Raw genomic sequence first — 16,358 nt, 5'->3', positions numbered from 1 at the left:
AGTAACATCCACTGGATAACCAAACCCCAAGAACTACCTTGGTCCTTACTTCCCTCTGGCTCTGAGCGTCTGACCCTCGCGGCTCCGGAGAAACCGCGACTAGAGTTCCCTCGAACCTTTGGGACATCACGTGGCCTGCTCTGGCCACCTCCAATCCATGAACTCCATTTCCCAGCATGCCTCAGCACGCGAGGACCGTGCTTCCCCACCCGAGCGCGGCCCCAAACCTAGTCTGAGAAAGGGACCAAGGCTGAGCGGCCGCTGCGGCTGCGAGGACCATGGAGCAGTCGCGCTGTCTCCAGTGCCGGCTGCATCTGTGGTCTGTCCCTGCGCAGGGCGGACTCATGGATCCCTGATCTGGTGAGGCTGCCGTTGGTGGGAAGTTGGAAAAAGGACGTGAGCCCCGAGGTGGTGGAGCCTTTCAGGCCTTTCAGTGAAAGGAGAACCCGTCAAGGATCGAGATGCGTCTCTTCATGGCCCAGGTAAGTTCTAGCAGAGAGGCTGAGTTGGTCCACGCCGCACTGCCAGAGAGCTGGCCAAGCTTGTCCGCGTGCTGGCCATCCAGGTGCGGACCCCCACCTGCCTAGAGGATGGAGTACGCTTGTCTGGGCATGAGCCACCTCTGCCTGGGTGGGAGCAGAAAACTGGAGGAACTCCCTGAACCCCGGGAGAGGTGGAGGAGCAGGCTCTTGAATGGGCCGGGGGAGAATTAATTACCGGGGCCTTCTTCTCCTCCAAACTCTCTGGGGTCTGTTAAGTCTAAGGTCCCCATACAGCCCCATTCTACTGGCGCATATTAATCAGAAAAACCAATTTATTCAGGCCAAAGCTAACCCAAGGAAAGGGCAGAATCGTTAACTAGTGCTCTTGTCCAGAACTACTCACACCAGACTTACCCAGTTATTCCATGTTTGATGGTGAATAAGGAACCATACCTAGCCTGATGAGTTGGACAGTCTTGTGTGTTAGAAAAGAAAAATATTAGAAATAAGATGACATTCCAGATGACAGTATTCTATATAGGAAATCTGTAAGTACATATAGAAACAACTAGATTCAATAAGATAATTTATCAATCTCAAAAGATTCAAAGCAATATGCATAACTATTGTATCCCTATATTTAGACAATGAATGGTTGTAAATTGAAACTAAATACCATCTAAGTATATTAAATAATTTTGGAAAAAATAACCTAGACGAAATGTGCAATATATGTACCCTGAAACATACAAACCATTGCCAAAAGAAATTAAATTTTCATTCTAAATTGCTCTATATATTGAACTTAAGCTCAAAATCCCAGAAGTCTGTATTTTCTGCAATTAAAGAAGCTGCAATTTTAATAGATGTGGAAATTCAAAATATTTTTGAAAAAGAAAAAGACTTACACTATCTGATTTCAACATTAACTATAACGATAGAGCAAAAAAAAATGTGGCATTTGTGTAAGAGTATGCAAATATATAACTTGAACAGAAGAGAGTCCAAAAATAAACCCACAGGTATGTGGCCAGTTGTCTTCCAAAAGAGGTGCAGAGTCATTCATTCATGGGGAAAGGGTAATGCTTGCAACAAATGGAACAATTAATTATCTCTTATAAAAACATACTGTATATCACACTATCTAAAATTGAATTTGAAATGTATCATAGATCTAAAATTGCATTTTTTTTTGTGAAAACCTAGGAAAGATTATTTATAAACTTGGGCTACCCAAAGATTTCTTAGGAAACAAAACATATGAATGATAAAAATATTAAAATTAAATGTAGTCAAAATTTAAAACTTATGTTTTCTGAAGACACTTAAGAAAATGAGAAGCCTACTCACAGTCTGGAAAAAAACAAAATGAATTACTCATGAAAGATTAATATCCAGCATATTATACACATATACATGCATGCATATATACATAAACATATATGTAAATATATATACATGTGTATGTGAGTACTGAGTTGTAAGATTGTATATATGTATACAATTCAATAATATAAAATGAACCAGTACAATTTAATAAAATGGCAAACATTTTAAGCAGACACTTCAGCAACGAAGGTCTACTTTTGGAAAATAAGTAAGTGAATGATCATCAACATCACGGTTCCTTAGGGAAATGAAACTAAAACCATAGTGATGTATAAACACATCCACTAGAATGGCTGAATCTAGACATGCTAGCCAAGATGCAGAATAACTCAAATTTGTATACAGTCTTGGAGGAAATGAAAAATGCTATAGCTACTTTGGAAAACACTATGCTAGATTATAATGAATATAAACCATAGTGTATAAAAATGATAGCTACTATATAGTAAGTTAAACATTCAATTAAACTAAATCCCACTCCTAGGTATTTACCCAGAGAAACGAAATTTGTCCCCCTAAAGACTTGTACCTGAATATTCATGACAATTTTATTCAAAATACCTCAAAATTGCAAATGACCGAAATGTCTGATTAATGAATTGAAAAACAAACTGTAACAGTTCATACAATGGAATTCTACATAGTGATAAGAAGGAACAAACTACTAATGCATAGGAAAAGGTAAATGAATCTCAAAGGCATTATATTAAGCAAAAGAAACAAGCTAAAAAACTGTCACATAGCTAAGCCATTTATATTATATTCTGGAACAGGAAAAACTGTAGGGACAGAAATCAGATCAGAGGTGTGCCAGGGTCTAGATGCAGTGAGAGGTGATTGATAGTAAAAGGACATAGTGGGTGATGGAATTACCCTGTATCTTGTTTGTGGTGTATATTTTAAGACTATTTACATTTGTTAAAACTCATTAACCTGTATACTTAAAGGAGGATTATTTTGTGAATAAATCTGACTTAAACTTTTAAAGGAAAAAAAATGTGTGTGTGTGTGTGTGTGTGTATTATATATATACACACACACATATTTTGATGGTAGTGTGGGAATACAGGAAGGCAGAAAAGGGAAGAGGCAGTTAGGAAAGACTTCCCAGAAATGATGCTTGAGCAATTTGTTAAAGAACAACTATGAGCTACCCAGACATGTGAAGAAGCAGGTGGGGAGAAAAGAGGGTGCATATGAAATTTAAAGAGAGTTTCAGCAGCTTCAACAATGTATGAAAAGCCACTGAGATACAGAAAAGAGAATTGAATATTGGCTCAATATAATAGGAGTTTAGGGTGTGAATGAGGATTTAACAGGAAATCATGCTGGGTGTATAGGCAGAAACTAATGGACAAGGACCCTGGAATCGAAAGCTGAGATTTTAAATTGTATCTTTTATGTGATGATATGTAACCAAGTGATTTTAAACAGGAGACTGACTTAATTAGATTTAGTTTTTGTAAACTCTGGTTGCAGTACAGATGTCAGACTGTTAGATGGGGAGACTAGGTGAGAAGGCTAGTCATAAAGGAAAGATGAGGGTCTTAAACATTACATGGGCAGTTACAGTCAGCCAAGACAGTTAGAAGGTGATGTGATTCTGCACGGAGTAGAGAGGGAGGGTCAGAAGGTGAGTGTGATTTGTGGGTTGGACGTGGTGGTGTTTCCTGGGTTGAGGACTATAGCACAATGGTCAGATTGGCATTAGGAGGACAAATTTAATGATCAAAGGTATAGTCTTAACTATGCTGAATCTGAGATTCCTGTGGAATAATTTAAGTATTGGCTGATACAGTTCCTTTATTCATTCCCCACAAAATTGCATTCATTTTATACTTTGTTTCTTTAAAACCTATTTTGTCTTATAAGCTTTCTAAAATTGACTTAAATTTATTTTTCCCTATCCTCTCTCTTGATCCTCTTTCCTCCTTCTACTGTAAAATTGTTTACTGTAATGTATATAGTGACTGTGTATGTAAATATACATACACATCAAATGCTCTCTAACAAACAGGTATAATTTTAAGTATCCTCTCTTCTTTTGATTAAGGTCAGAGCTTTAACTTTCTCCTTAAAATGGTAACTCTTGAAAATCCCTTTTATAAAACGGTTCTAATTCTAGTAAATTCGGAGTAATACCAATAAGTTTCTCAGTGTTTAGATTGGATAAGCATGTTTTCTTGTGGCTGCTGCTGCTGTTTATCCAGGGGCAGGCTGCACTTATTCACTTACCGATTCATTTCAGAGCTAATTAAGCTTCTATCAGAAATCAGGCAAAGGAAGTGAGGAGAGATGCTACTTAACTACATCTATTTTGAAATTGATTTTGAGCTATGAGGTACACATTGGATCGTTAGAACTCTTCTCTTAGGCATCCTTGTACTCCGTTATTTCTCTTGAACCCGAAGGTGCCTGTTTCTTTTCCCATCCCACGCTGGGAGTCTCTGCTTCTGCTGGAGCTCTCATCCCTGAGTGCTGCCTTCCACACTACATTGCCTTTCTCTGTTCAACCATTCATGGTTTGAATTCTTCCTCAGTAGTTCTTTTTCAACTCCTATTTGATAAAATATTTTAGTCCTACTTTTATTTCTCCTTGTATCCTCTGATTTGTTTGTACTTCTCATTGCAAATCAGTGATTTTTATTTTGTTTTAGTCCTTTTATTCCTTTTTCAGCTTATCCTATTGTTCTGGACATGAGCATAAAAATATACAATTAAAATGTTTCAAATAATAACACACTTTAAATTTTGATGGCACTGATGTCAATTTCCTCTCTTTCTCCCAATGGCAGGTTGTCCATCTACAATCAACAAATCTTTCAAGTTAGAATAAAATTTTTCTCATGCTTTAGGTTTCACCTATATGAGTAAATCTATAATTCTGAAAGACATTACTAATTAAGAGAAGAGGAAAGAAGTAATCTCTTGCGAATCTCATTTTAACAGCACAACAATGGCAATTTAGGGAATATTTACTGTTTAGCCTATTGGTGAACCCTCCTAAACACATGGCAATTTCTCCTTATTTAGAGCCATCACTAAGTTAATCACAATAATTAGTGTATCTTGTCAACTACACAGAATTTCCAAATCATTGGAAAAATTATGTACAGCAGTCTACTGGTTGAAACTGTCAGACCTGAAGCAGATAGGCATAGTGAAAACCCTGCTAAATAAAACTGAAGTGGAGAGATTGTGTTTCTGGAAAGAAAGCTCATATGAATATCTGTTTATTTCAGCACTTTTCTGTTTAACAACCTTTTTTAGGCCTAAGATCACTGCTTCTGTTTTTTTGCTTATTTATGATATAGTTAAATTTAGCTTTGAGTACGTAAAGCAATACATTTCTCCTAAAATTCACACTTTTCTTTTTACCTTTCATTGATTTGTCAAGTTTAGAGGCTTCAATATGAAGTGATTTATTTCTGTTTTAATAATGTTTAAATATTTGGCTCTTATGGTCAAAGCATTTATATGTTCTGCAGTTTTGAATACTTCACAAGATAAAAATCATAGAGGTGGCTATAAAAGGATATAATGCAGATTTGAAAGCTTGGAATGGGGTCTATGGAAAAATTTGCTTTTAATCTACAAATTACAAACCCACTTATTACCTGATAATATGTCCACATCAAAATCAATAGAATGTAAGATCTGATAATTCTCTTTTTATCCTACTCATCCAATATCATCATTTGCTATTCTCATAATGCATTTTCTCTACCGGTGGTGAATATCAGGTTTGATTGTAAGAAGACATTGTTAAATGCAGGGTAATCAGATACTCATTTATTAACTTAATAAATATATGTTATATGCCTTCAATATGCCAGGCACAGAAATTATATAGTATAAAGTGTCCAATTTAGTTCTTTTTCAAAATCATTTAAAAGAACCTATCAGGAGTTTGCTTGAGGTTTAGCTAAATCTATAATTAATTTAGGGAAAGTTTATATCTTAACAATATTGAATCTTCAGATTATAGGCATGGTATGTCCAATTATTATTATTTTTTTGCTATTATATAAATGCTTATACTAAACTTTTGGGGAACTCACTTGTTAGTTCTAGAGGCTTTATGCATTCATTTTTATTCCTCAAGGTTTTCTACATAAAATATCATACCATCTGCAAATAGAAACACTTTTATTCCTTCCTTTCCATTATGTGTAACTTTTATTTTTCTTCCTTTACTGCATTGTCATCTGGTGCAATGTTGAATAAAATTGGTGAGATACTGTTGCCTTATTCTAGCTTTAGAAGAAAAATAATGGCTTTCATCATTAGGTGTAATGTTATCCATAACTTTTCTTTTGGTGCATTTTTTCAGGTTAAAAAAGCTACCTCTTTCCCAATTTGCTGAAGATTTTTTTGCTATCCCTTGAAGTGGAGCCAAGAGATGAAAAACAGAGGGAAAAAAGTGAGTTAGGGATTGTTGGACTGAAGCTGTTTCTTTGTGGTTGCAGTTACTATAGTTTCTAAACAATTATCTCAATCTGGCTGAACTGTGCATTTTAAGCTTCTAACCCCCTCTTTAAAATCCATTAACCTTGTCCCCATCACCTACAGGATAAAATTCAAATTCACTTAGCATGGTGGTCATGACCTCTGCCTTCAGCTTCATCTCCTTATTCTTCCTCATTATCTTGCATGCTTTTCTGTACTCTTGGTATTTGAACTATGTGCATTTCCTAAAACATACAATAACTGTCACAGTTGTTTTGTAACTGCTATTCCTTTAGTCAGGAATGTCTACTCAGTTTGTACTGTGGGAGAAAACTTAAACTCATGTAATTTAAACCACCTCTATAAACTAGTCTCAAATATTTCATAGCTTATAAACAATTGTCTCAGAGCACAATGTACAATTACTATTTTCTAGTCTTGCTTGATTCCTCCACTGGACTGTGAGCCTACAGTGGATTCTACGTGCAATGTTTATATCCTGAAGACCTAACTCACTGGTGTAATGAGTGGCATATGTTAACAGTTCAGAATGAATTCTTGAAGGAGGCAGTTAACCTGTATTGGTGAAGGCTGGGCACAGGCATTGTAGCAGAGACAGTTTGGGTTGGCTTTTCCTGGTATTTATATATAATGATATCTGAATGGAGTCTTAACTTTTGAATTTATAGATGTAAGAAACAGATTTATTACGGATGTCTGATTATTAATTTTGGAGCAAGAATGGGTTTTTACAATACGTTACTAAGTATAAAGTTAATTAATACAACTATTTATATAGGGAATCTGAAACAGTTTCCATCCCTTCCTCTCTAGTAATGATCTAACTAGGTAAAAGATATAATTTCTAACAGATCTAGTTTTGAATACATTTATAAAACTTTTCAGTCCTTCAAGTAGTGATTTTACAGCATCTTACTATGTTGATGGGCAGTGACTGTGAACGGGGATGTGGGGGGTACTTGGTGAAGGGGGGAGCGTAGTAAACATAATGTCCTTCATGTAATTGTAGATTAATAATACCAAAATTAAAAAAATAAAATAAATTGAAAATAAATTAAAAAAAAACTTTTCAGTCCTTATTCACAGCTAGAGTATATATTCTCTATCTTCCTAAGCATCACCAGGTACTTGACTTCATTCTACCCCTTACTTTCCCTGTCATTAGCACTCTGGAGAAAACACATTCGCTACTCTGTCTTACATCAAGAATAGTGCGGGTGTTAATTTACACAGGGTGATTTTCTAGGGACAGATCAACTTGTAGCTGTGTGTAAGGCTATGGAAACTGAGAGATTCCTGCTTTTGTTTCAGGGTGTCAAATAAAAGGTGAACTATAGTAACTGCCTAGCCAAAATTGACAAATAAAAGAGTGACAAGGGACTGAAATATGTCTTTGATAGATGTGTTGGGTTGGAAGAGCAAGTTTTCTGACATGCAATAAATAAAGTCCTTTAGAGAAATGTTTCCTTTAGAGATGTGCTCCATATGAACCTGCTCAAATTGCAGTCATTAAGTCCTAACTGGGCTTGTAATTGTGTCCTATTTAGGGCCAGTTTCTTCCGCCAAGTGAGATAAGGATACATCCTTTGTTCTTGCCACCATCTGTGGCACATCTCTTGAAGCAATGATTTGTACAGTTTAGAGTTTCATGGAGTCCCTACCCTAATTACCCTGTAGCCAACAGGTTTTTGTCAAATAATATTTGACTTCCTTTCAGAAAGGACCACTTGAGAATGTGGCAGACTTCATCCTCAGTACCACCACTTTACTTTAATAAGAGGCAAGGGTTTGTTGTCTGGGAAGCTCATGACAGAACATTATAGCCATAAGATGTTCTGTTAATGTTATCAGATGTTTGTCTGACACTAAGTTTCCCAATAGCACTTGCAGAGAGTTCCAGAAAAAATCTCAGTAAATATATTCAGACTGTTATGATGTAAATCAGACCTTTTACTCATTTTGTTCTCATATATTCAATTTTCCCATGAAAGTAATGTCAAGATATGTTGGCACATCTGTAATAAAGTGAGGTTATGTGCAGAAATAGCTGAAAAAACTTCATTTTCCCTTTAGTGTCTTGCATTGTTTTATTTTTCTAAAGTAATAATTAGGATTAAAGACTAGATGATGAGTCATTAAGAAACATCAGATATTAGAAAATAGAAAACTCCATTTTAAGTTGGTGATATGTAATTACAAAATTCAAATACCTGAATAGTGGTACAGATTTGAATATAGTGATCTAAGATACATGTTAACAAAATTTTAGAAATAAAAATAATATTAAAAAAAGCAGGAAGTAATGTCAATGTGTAGATGAACAAAACTAATAACTTTTTCTGGACAAATGAGTAATCTCTAGTGTTAAGAACATAGCTTCTTTTCTTTCTTTAACTGTAGGCCAGAGAAATATCTTTGTATGGAAGTATAGCCATTATGTTAATATTGGCAATGTAAGAGAGATATAGTATTAGATTTCATTGTTTAGAATCACTGAGACAGTTTATCATTTGCTGTGTTTTTAATGATCTAGTTACTTCCTGTTGTCAAGATTCTAAACTGTGAGTTAGAACTTCAGGTTCATGTCACTAATGAAATAGGGAAGATGCTACTGGCTTAGCATTGACTAATCAATTAAAAAAATAATTAGCTTCCTGATGTGTGTTTTTAATACTGGATTGGAGACTAATTTTACTATAGTCCGAACTCTGGAGGGCAGTATTTCTCAGTTTTGTTTAACACCACCTGAAGCTGAATTAACTAAAATGCAGTTTTCTAAATCCTACTGTAGAACTTCTAAACCAGAATTTCTGAGGGAATGGGATGAAGGAGAAGAAATATCTAATGTTAAATAATTCCTCAAGAATATTCCTCACATTTGCTTTTAGAAACATTGTTCAGAACTATATTTTATTAGGTGAGTAATGGAGTTTATTCTGGAATTTCCTCTTAAACTTCATAACCCCAGATCTAATCTGTCTCTGAATCAGATCAGTTGCATCACCTTACTGACACCGACTCTTACTGACACAAACAACATGCTGTAACTCAGACATACCTTATTGCTGTGATTAGGTCTGCATTATTTAATACAGTAGCCGCAAGCCCCATATAGCTGATGAGGACTTGACTGAAAATATGAAGCCTTGATTTTATTTACATTACATTATTACAGTTTATTTTATTTACATTAGCTCAATTATAATTTATAAATGAATACTTAATTCATATATTAGAAAACTTTTAAACTTAACCAACTTGGAAATATGAATCTACTTTTTCAACAGATAATTTTATGAAATCTCAATGTAAAAGAAGCATTGCTAATGGAAATTTAGCATGCAAACGATATATATGTTAAAAAAGTAGCAGATCTCAAAGATTTAGTACAATAAAAGGAAGACAAACTATGTCATTAATAATTTAGTATTGGTTACATACTATAATAATAACTTGTCATATATTTATCTAAGTAAAATATATTTCTTCTCAGCTTTGTTTCTTTTTAATTTTCAGTGGCTACTAGAAAATTCATAAATTGCACATGACTCATATTTCTGTTGGAGAGCTCTGATTCTCCTAGAGTGAGGAAGCACATTATCATTAGTATGAGCAGGACCATTCCTAACCATTAGTGAAAGAAACATGCTTTCAGAAAAGTCTAGAAGATGAAGGGTAACAAAAAGAAAAGTTGGAAGGCAACATCGGGATAGTCAGGATAGGTAAAACTGTAGGAATGGGATGATTCACCTACTTAATATTCAACTTAATAATGAAGTAAACAGGAATACCAGTATCAGATTTGTTTTGCTAACTACTTAAGAATTTTTTCTCAGTATGTAGGACTTGTTTTTCTTCCATGTAGGACTGACACCCAGCAATAATAATCAAGGAATTGAGGATTACATAACTGGGAATGACTTTCTTTATAGAGTAAGCTATAGGCAATGTTCCAGTCATTCAGTTTCATAATGTTGTCATTAAAAATTCTGCTTAAGAAGTGTCATGTTCATAACTGTCCTTCAATTTTATATATTAGCCATTTAAGGAGAACACACTGAGGATGTATAAAAAGTTGAGAGGAGGGTCTATGAAACAAAAGATTCAGTAAGGCAATCTCAGTATGTGTGAAAACTGTTAGAATGTTGTCCTTCTCTTTTTAATTCCACTCCTTCTCTTTCCTTTTCAACATTTGTATCTCTTTCTCTACCTTCCTTTGCAATCAAGTCTTAAAGCCATTTATTATGGCCAAGCAAGATAACAGTCTGCACTAAACGGAAAAGAGTCATGGTGGCTCAAAGCAGGGGTCAGAGCCCAGGGGGATGAGGATGGCATTCACATGGCAAAGAAATAGGAGTAAGGAATGGAAGTCCCAGCAAAGTGAGAAGGAAATGCTGTCAAGTGTGGGATACTGAATCTAAGTGAGGTGAGTTCTACACAGGTGGGTGGTAGTTGAGACTAGGTGTAGAGCTGAAGTAGGGTGTAAAGAGCATATACACAAGTGAAGGAGAATATTAGTTAAATACGTGTGTTGAGAGTAATGGATACTATTATTGGAGAATAGAATTACAAAAAAGGATGAGATAAACAGAGTAAAGAAGAATGATGTTTGACTAAATTTAGAAGTATTAATAGAAACTCAGATTGCATATATCTCTCTCTCTCAGATTTTGACTTCTATCTGCCATTCTTTTCTCCAAGAAACTAACAATTATTGGGGAAATGACTGAATCCAAGGATAAGGCAACCAAATTTGAAGATGAGCCTGGCACTGCTTATGACAGAAAGTAAGGAAATATTCAAAGAATAATGGCTAAAGGACCCCGAAGCCAGCTTGTTCTGGGACAATTTAAGCACAAAAATAATTATGATTTTAATGTATTAGGATCCACTGAGTGAAGTGGAGAACCAATAGCACCAGAATAATAAAACAGATATATGAATAAATTGAAAGTTTGGTGAGGAACATAATATTTATATAATTTCAAAACAGCTCCCATAAGACATCTATAATTACAAAGGACAAAAAAATGTCATTTTTGAGAATAGATGACTGACAGTTATAACCCTTACCAAGATATTAAACATTATTATGATGGGACAAATTGAAATTTTCTGCCCTTTACAGGATACAATAAATACACATAGTATCACTTCTGCAGTATCCAGCCAAAGATGTATAACCTGAATCTACTTACTAGGAAACATCGGATTAAACTCCATTTGAAGAATACTCTTCAAAACAATTGGCCTCTAACCTTCAAAAGTATCAAGGTCATTAAATTTAAGGAAGGACTCTGGGCCTGTTCCATCTTGAGGATGACTAGAGACATGACAAGTAAGTAATGCATGATTTGAAAATATATATCTCAGCTCTAAAGTACATTTTAAGGACAGAGGTCACATTTAATGGGGTCTGAGGATTCGACTGATAATGACTCAATGTTAATTTCCTGATTATAATGTTTTGCCCTTGTGTAAGAACTCTAAAATACTCAAGTGTTTGGGGATGATGGGCATCATGATTTCAAGTTACTGAATAAGACTTCATGAAAAATAAGTTATTTTTATTGTTCTTGCAACTTTTCTATACCTTAGAGGGTTTTCAATATAGATATTTTTTAAAAACTCAAAAAAATTGTCTATGTTTTTTAGATCTCAGATCCATTAGATAAAAGGTTTTCAAATGGAAAATCTTTCTAACTATATGTATTTTCTAGTTGTTTTTATTTTCTCAGCTAAGTAAGAATCAAGGTCATAAGCTGAGAGGATATGGGTGAAGGGTTTAAGAAGTTTGAAAACAAAGGAGAATGTTCATCTAGGAGAACAGGTGAGAGAAGAGGCTGGGGTTTGTAGTATGGCACTAGTCAACATGAAGGGCCTGCTTGAGGACAGAAGTCTTAAATTTTAAGTGAGATTGGAATTTTTTGTTTCCACTTACATTATCTTCAAAGGTACAGGCTATGGTAGAGAGTTTGATTTAACTTGGATTGTGGCTTTTCCAGGAGAGAATGAAAAAGCAAAGGAAATAAGATGCCGTTACAGATGTTTGCAAGGGAGTTAGAATGATTGACTACAGGAATAAAAGCTGTTACATGGTATAAACAGGATGTACATTGTTGAAGAAGTGTTTTTGTCCTGATTCAACCTTATCAATCAAGGATTTCCTGAAATTCTTTCATTCCTAATTGGTGAAAAGCGTAGTCTATACCTTGTAAAAGGTGGAGTGCTATATCCTCCCTAAGTTACTCTGTATATGTCTCTATCAGTAATGTCACAGCATTATTTCATAATTATTGCTTGTGTCTATCTTCTGAACAACTCTGAGAGATTCTAAGAAATGAGAATTAATTTTTTTAACTGCCCAGCACAGAGCCTGATACATATAACATATCAGTCTTACAATAAATCATTTTATTTTTTGAAACAAAATCACCATCTTGTGGCAAAATAGAATATTTCCACTTTAGACTTACAAAGCATCATTGTATCTTAGTAATTATCTACATCAATATAGTTATGGTCTTTGGACTCTTAACTGGATAGTATTATGTGAAAAACTGTGTCTTACCTGAAGGTGCTCAGTTTTGACTTCTCTATGTAATTTAAATGTTTTTAAATTACTTTGTCTATGTAATTTAAATGTTTGGTTCTGTTTACCTGCATTGTTTCAAGGGAAAATATTTCATATTTGCATAAGATAGGGAAGTGTTTATTTAAAAAACCTGGAGAAGTTTCCCAGGACCCAAATACATAGGGTTAGATTTCTTGAGAAAAGTCTGGCAAGAACATAGGCCAGTTCTCTGTCTCAAGGTCAGAAATTATTTTCTGCCTTCTTTTTATTTTCCTCTTTGGCTCCAGAGCTTTCATCTGGTCACTAACTTGAAGATGTTTCACAATGACTGGCATTCTGCATAAAATCATTTAAGTCTACCTGCTAACTGATTACAATCTCTGTGTCCAAATATTAAATTGCAAAAGAATTATCTAATTGGCCCAGATGATCTTTTCTTAACAGGCTTGTCTATGCATGGACTTTTCTTTGATAATTTTTTCTCCCAGTTCAGTCAGTTGCAGTAACAAGATAGGTCAATGATTGCATGCAGAGGGGACCTGTGACCTGGTCTGTCAGTGGTGGCTCAAACAGAGAAACAGGACCACTAAGAACATATCAAATAAGGGATGGGCTACAAGAATTAAACCTTACAGAACTGTGAAAGAAATAAGGTCCAGAAAGGAGAGTTACAGGATCAGAAAAAAATGTTACTGATCAGCCTCCAGAAGAATTCCAGCGTTCAGTCTAAAAGAATGTCACAGAAATTAGAAGTTGGTCCTAGAGATTTGGTAAATAACATCTATAAACTGAAATAGGTGGGTATTGTAGTTTTCTGCTATTAAATTCTATATCAGCAACACATTTCCTTAAATTTGGCGTTGGTGTCTTGCTCCAGATAATAAGTTTACTAACCTTTCTCATTTTGTTGCCAGGTACCTGTCTGGAGATGTCTCTCCCTGTGCACTAGGTGAAACCTCAAACCAGAGTGGAGAGAGTTCTTGACTCTGCTAGGGAAAGAATTCACAAACAGGTAGGATGAGTGTAGGTAAGGAAGGAATTCATTAAGCTAGGGTAGTAGTGAAACATAGCAGCCATGCAGCAGGAGAGACCAAGGAAAAACAGAGGGAGGGGAGGGAAGTCATTGTACTTCTGCTTTGCATAGACAGATCCCTTGCCAACTTCTGAAGCCAGGGTCATCTGGCATCTGGTGTCTGCTTGATCTGCATGACATGGGAATTATATCCCTACCACCCCAGAATTTGGGGAGCCATGGGACACTGGATGGAGTGAGAATATGTTCTGGAAATTTCCCAAAGCAAAGAAGGGAAATTTTGGAGCAGGCTGCTAAAAAGCATGATCGTATAGCTGCAGTCCTGTCTGGGTCACACGGGCAATGGAAACTTGCAAACCCAAATCAGAGGTCTTAGTAGCCCTTCCCTATTTGTCTGAAGTAGAACAGAGAGAGAGAGAGAGAGAGAGAAGACTAATACTTAATTCTAGAAAATTGAATGAAATAGTGAAGTAACAAAGATGCTTACCACTGAGAAAAGTGGTCTCTTATTAACCTCCCAAGATGCTTGAAAGAGCAATGAGACAAAATGCAGTAAGTTAAGCAGCAAGAAGCCTTTATTTAAGGCAAAGTACACACTGAAGAAAGGGTAGTGTGCGCAGCCTCAGAGAGGAGCTATGCTTAAAGGCCTAGAATTCATGTCTTTTAAGGATTTCAGGAATGCGGTAAAGGGCCAAGGGAGCATAGTCTTGATAGGTGGTCTCATGATGTCTGTCTGGTGAGAGACATTGTGTCACCATCCATAGTCATTCCTCCAGGTATTCTGTAAGATAGACTGAACAGAAGGAATTTATTGATCTTGTTCTTCTTCAAGAGAATGATCACTCTCAAAGCAATGGAAACATGTTGCTTATAGCCTGTCACCTGGCCTTAAAACAGGGTCAGTTGTTGGCTATTTACTATAAAATATGTTAAGAATCTTACCTTCCAACTCCTAGTTTTTAAAATGGAATCTTAGCCTTAAGATGGAGTCCTTCCTGTTCTTAATACTATTTATGTCTAGCATTTTTCAACACAGGCAGGAAAAATTCATCATGGTGCTAAGCCCATGTCTCATCTCTACCTCAATTTGACCTGACATTTCTCACAGTAAAGATACTAACTTGATGCTAAAATCCACAAATGACTTGTGAGTTCCATGAAATGATACCAGTGGATCCAGTTTAACATCTATGAGATGCATTACATTTAAGTCTAATATCCTCCATGGTTTGTGTTTACATGGCTTTCATCCCTGAAATGTGTTATGAATCTTAGAAAACTATGAGGGCTTTGTGTTTTTGTTCCTTTTTAGGAGATTGATGTCCTATATTATAAGTTTAAAAATATCTGTAGTTAGGTTTCTGAAAAGTCTTCTGGAGATTTATTCAGCCATTGTTTGCAAGCTTAAGGTTATCACTGAGGAAAGTGTTGAACATTAACTAGAATTTATTTTTCCTTTCTCAAACATGTTCTTCATGAGGAGTAAATTTTCTGAAGTGTATTGGAAAAAAGAAGTTTTAGGAAGGATATTTTAGCCATAATTGTTTATGGGTGGACTTAGAAGTTTTCTAAATGAGAACACAGAAAACCAGAAAAGCAAAAAAAAAAATCAAGTAAATTTTATTGCCACTTGTAAAGGTGTCGAATATTGGGGAAGAGAGACTGTCGAGTTTAAGTGCCGTATTCCTAGCCCAAAAGGCTTTATTTGACTGGACAGAGCCTAGTGCAATGAGACAGATATATGGTGCTCTGTGGTAAGAAGTATTTTCCTTTACCTCCTAAAGTACAAGGAACTGAATGCTCTGGAATAAGCAGTCTTAGTTTCTGATACTACAATATTTCCTAAAAATCTGTTCACAGATATTAGAAGGTTGCCTTCTAACCCTATCACACAATGTCCAGGTCAGACCTATAAAAATTTATAGGAAGCTCTTCTCTTTGTCATTTTCAATTCACCTGGCTTGAACATGAATTGAAAGATGAAATGTACTACAAGTACCTGCTTATGGTCATTCAGCACTAGAAGAAAAAGAGGATCCCATATGAATGATGTCTCTATCTAGTCAATAGGTGCTTTGGGATATTTGTAATCAAGCCTAGGACTATAGAATAAGAAAGTGTCAGAGGAAATGCATTAATTTAAAAGTTAAAACTAATAGAGCACTGATTAAAATTACCAATATTTATCATCCCAAAGGGCTTATAAGGGCTAAAAAATATATCTGTAAAATCTATCATATTTCCTAGGCATATGCCATATAAGTACAGTCTGCCAGAAACTGGCATCAAAGTAAAGTACATGTTACCAAAATAAATGTCTCTTGTGTCATAATATGACAACACTTTGACCTGTAGTATATGAAATTACTTTCAGCTGGAACAGATTACTGCCCAGCCAGTTGTGGGTGCC

General features: G+C 35.5%; 1 long non-coding RNA gene across 1 annotated transcript; it reads left to right on the top strand.

The window, feature by feature from the left end:
• Positions 1-6,202: 6,202 nt before the first annotated feature.
• LOC130684738 (uncharacterized) lies at positions 6,203-13,968 on the top strand. The gene is made up of 4 exons (XR_008999075.1): positions 6,203-6,294; positions 11,470-11,679; positions 13,404-13,712; positions 13,830-13,968. It is a non-coding gene; the product is annotated as an uncharacterized LOC130684738 (long non-coding RNA).
• Positions 13,969-16,358: the final 2,390 nt, after the last annotated feature.

Source organism: Manis pentadactyla, chromosome 9 (assembly GCF_030020395.1).
Source record: "Manis pentadactyla isolate mManPen7 chromosome 9, mManPen7.hap1, whole genome shotgun sequence".
In the NCBI taxonomy this organism is placed as follows: domain Eukaryota; kingdom Metazoa; phylum Chordata; class Mammalia; order Pholidota; family Manidae; genus Manis; species Manis pentadactyla.
Note: the sequence above shows the minus strand (reverse complement) of the source record. Positions and strands in the feature narration are given on the sequence as shown.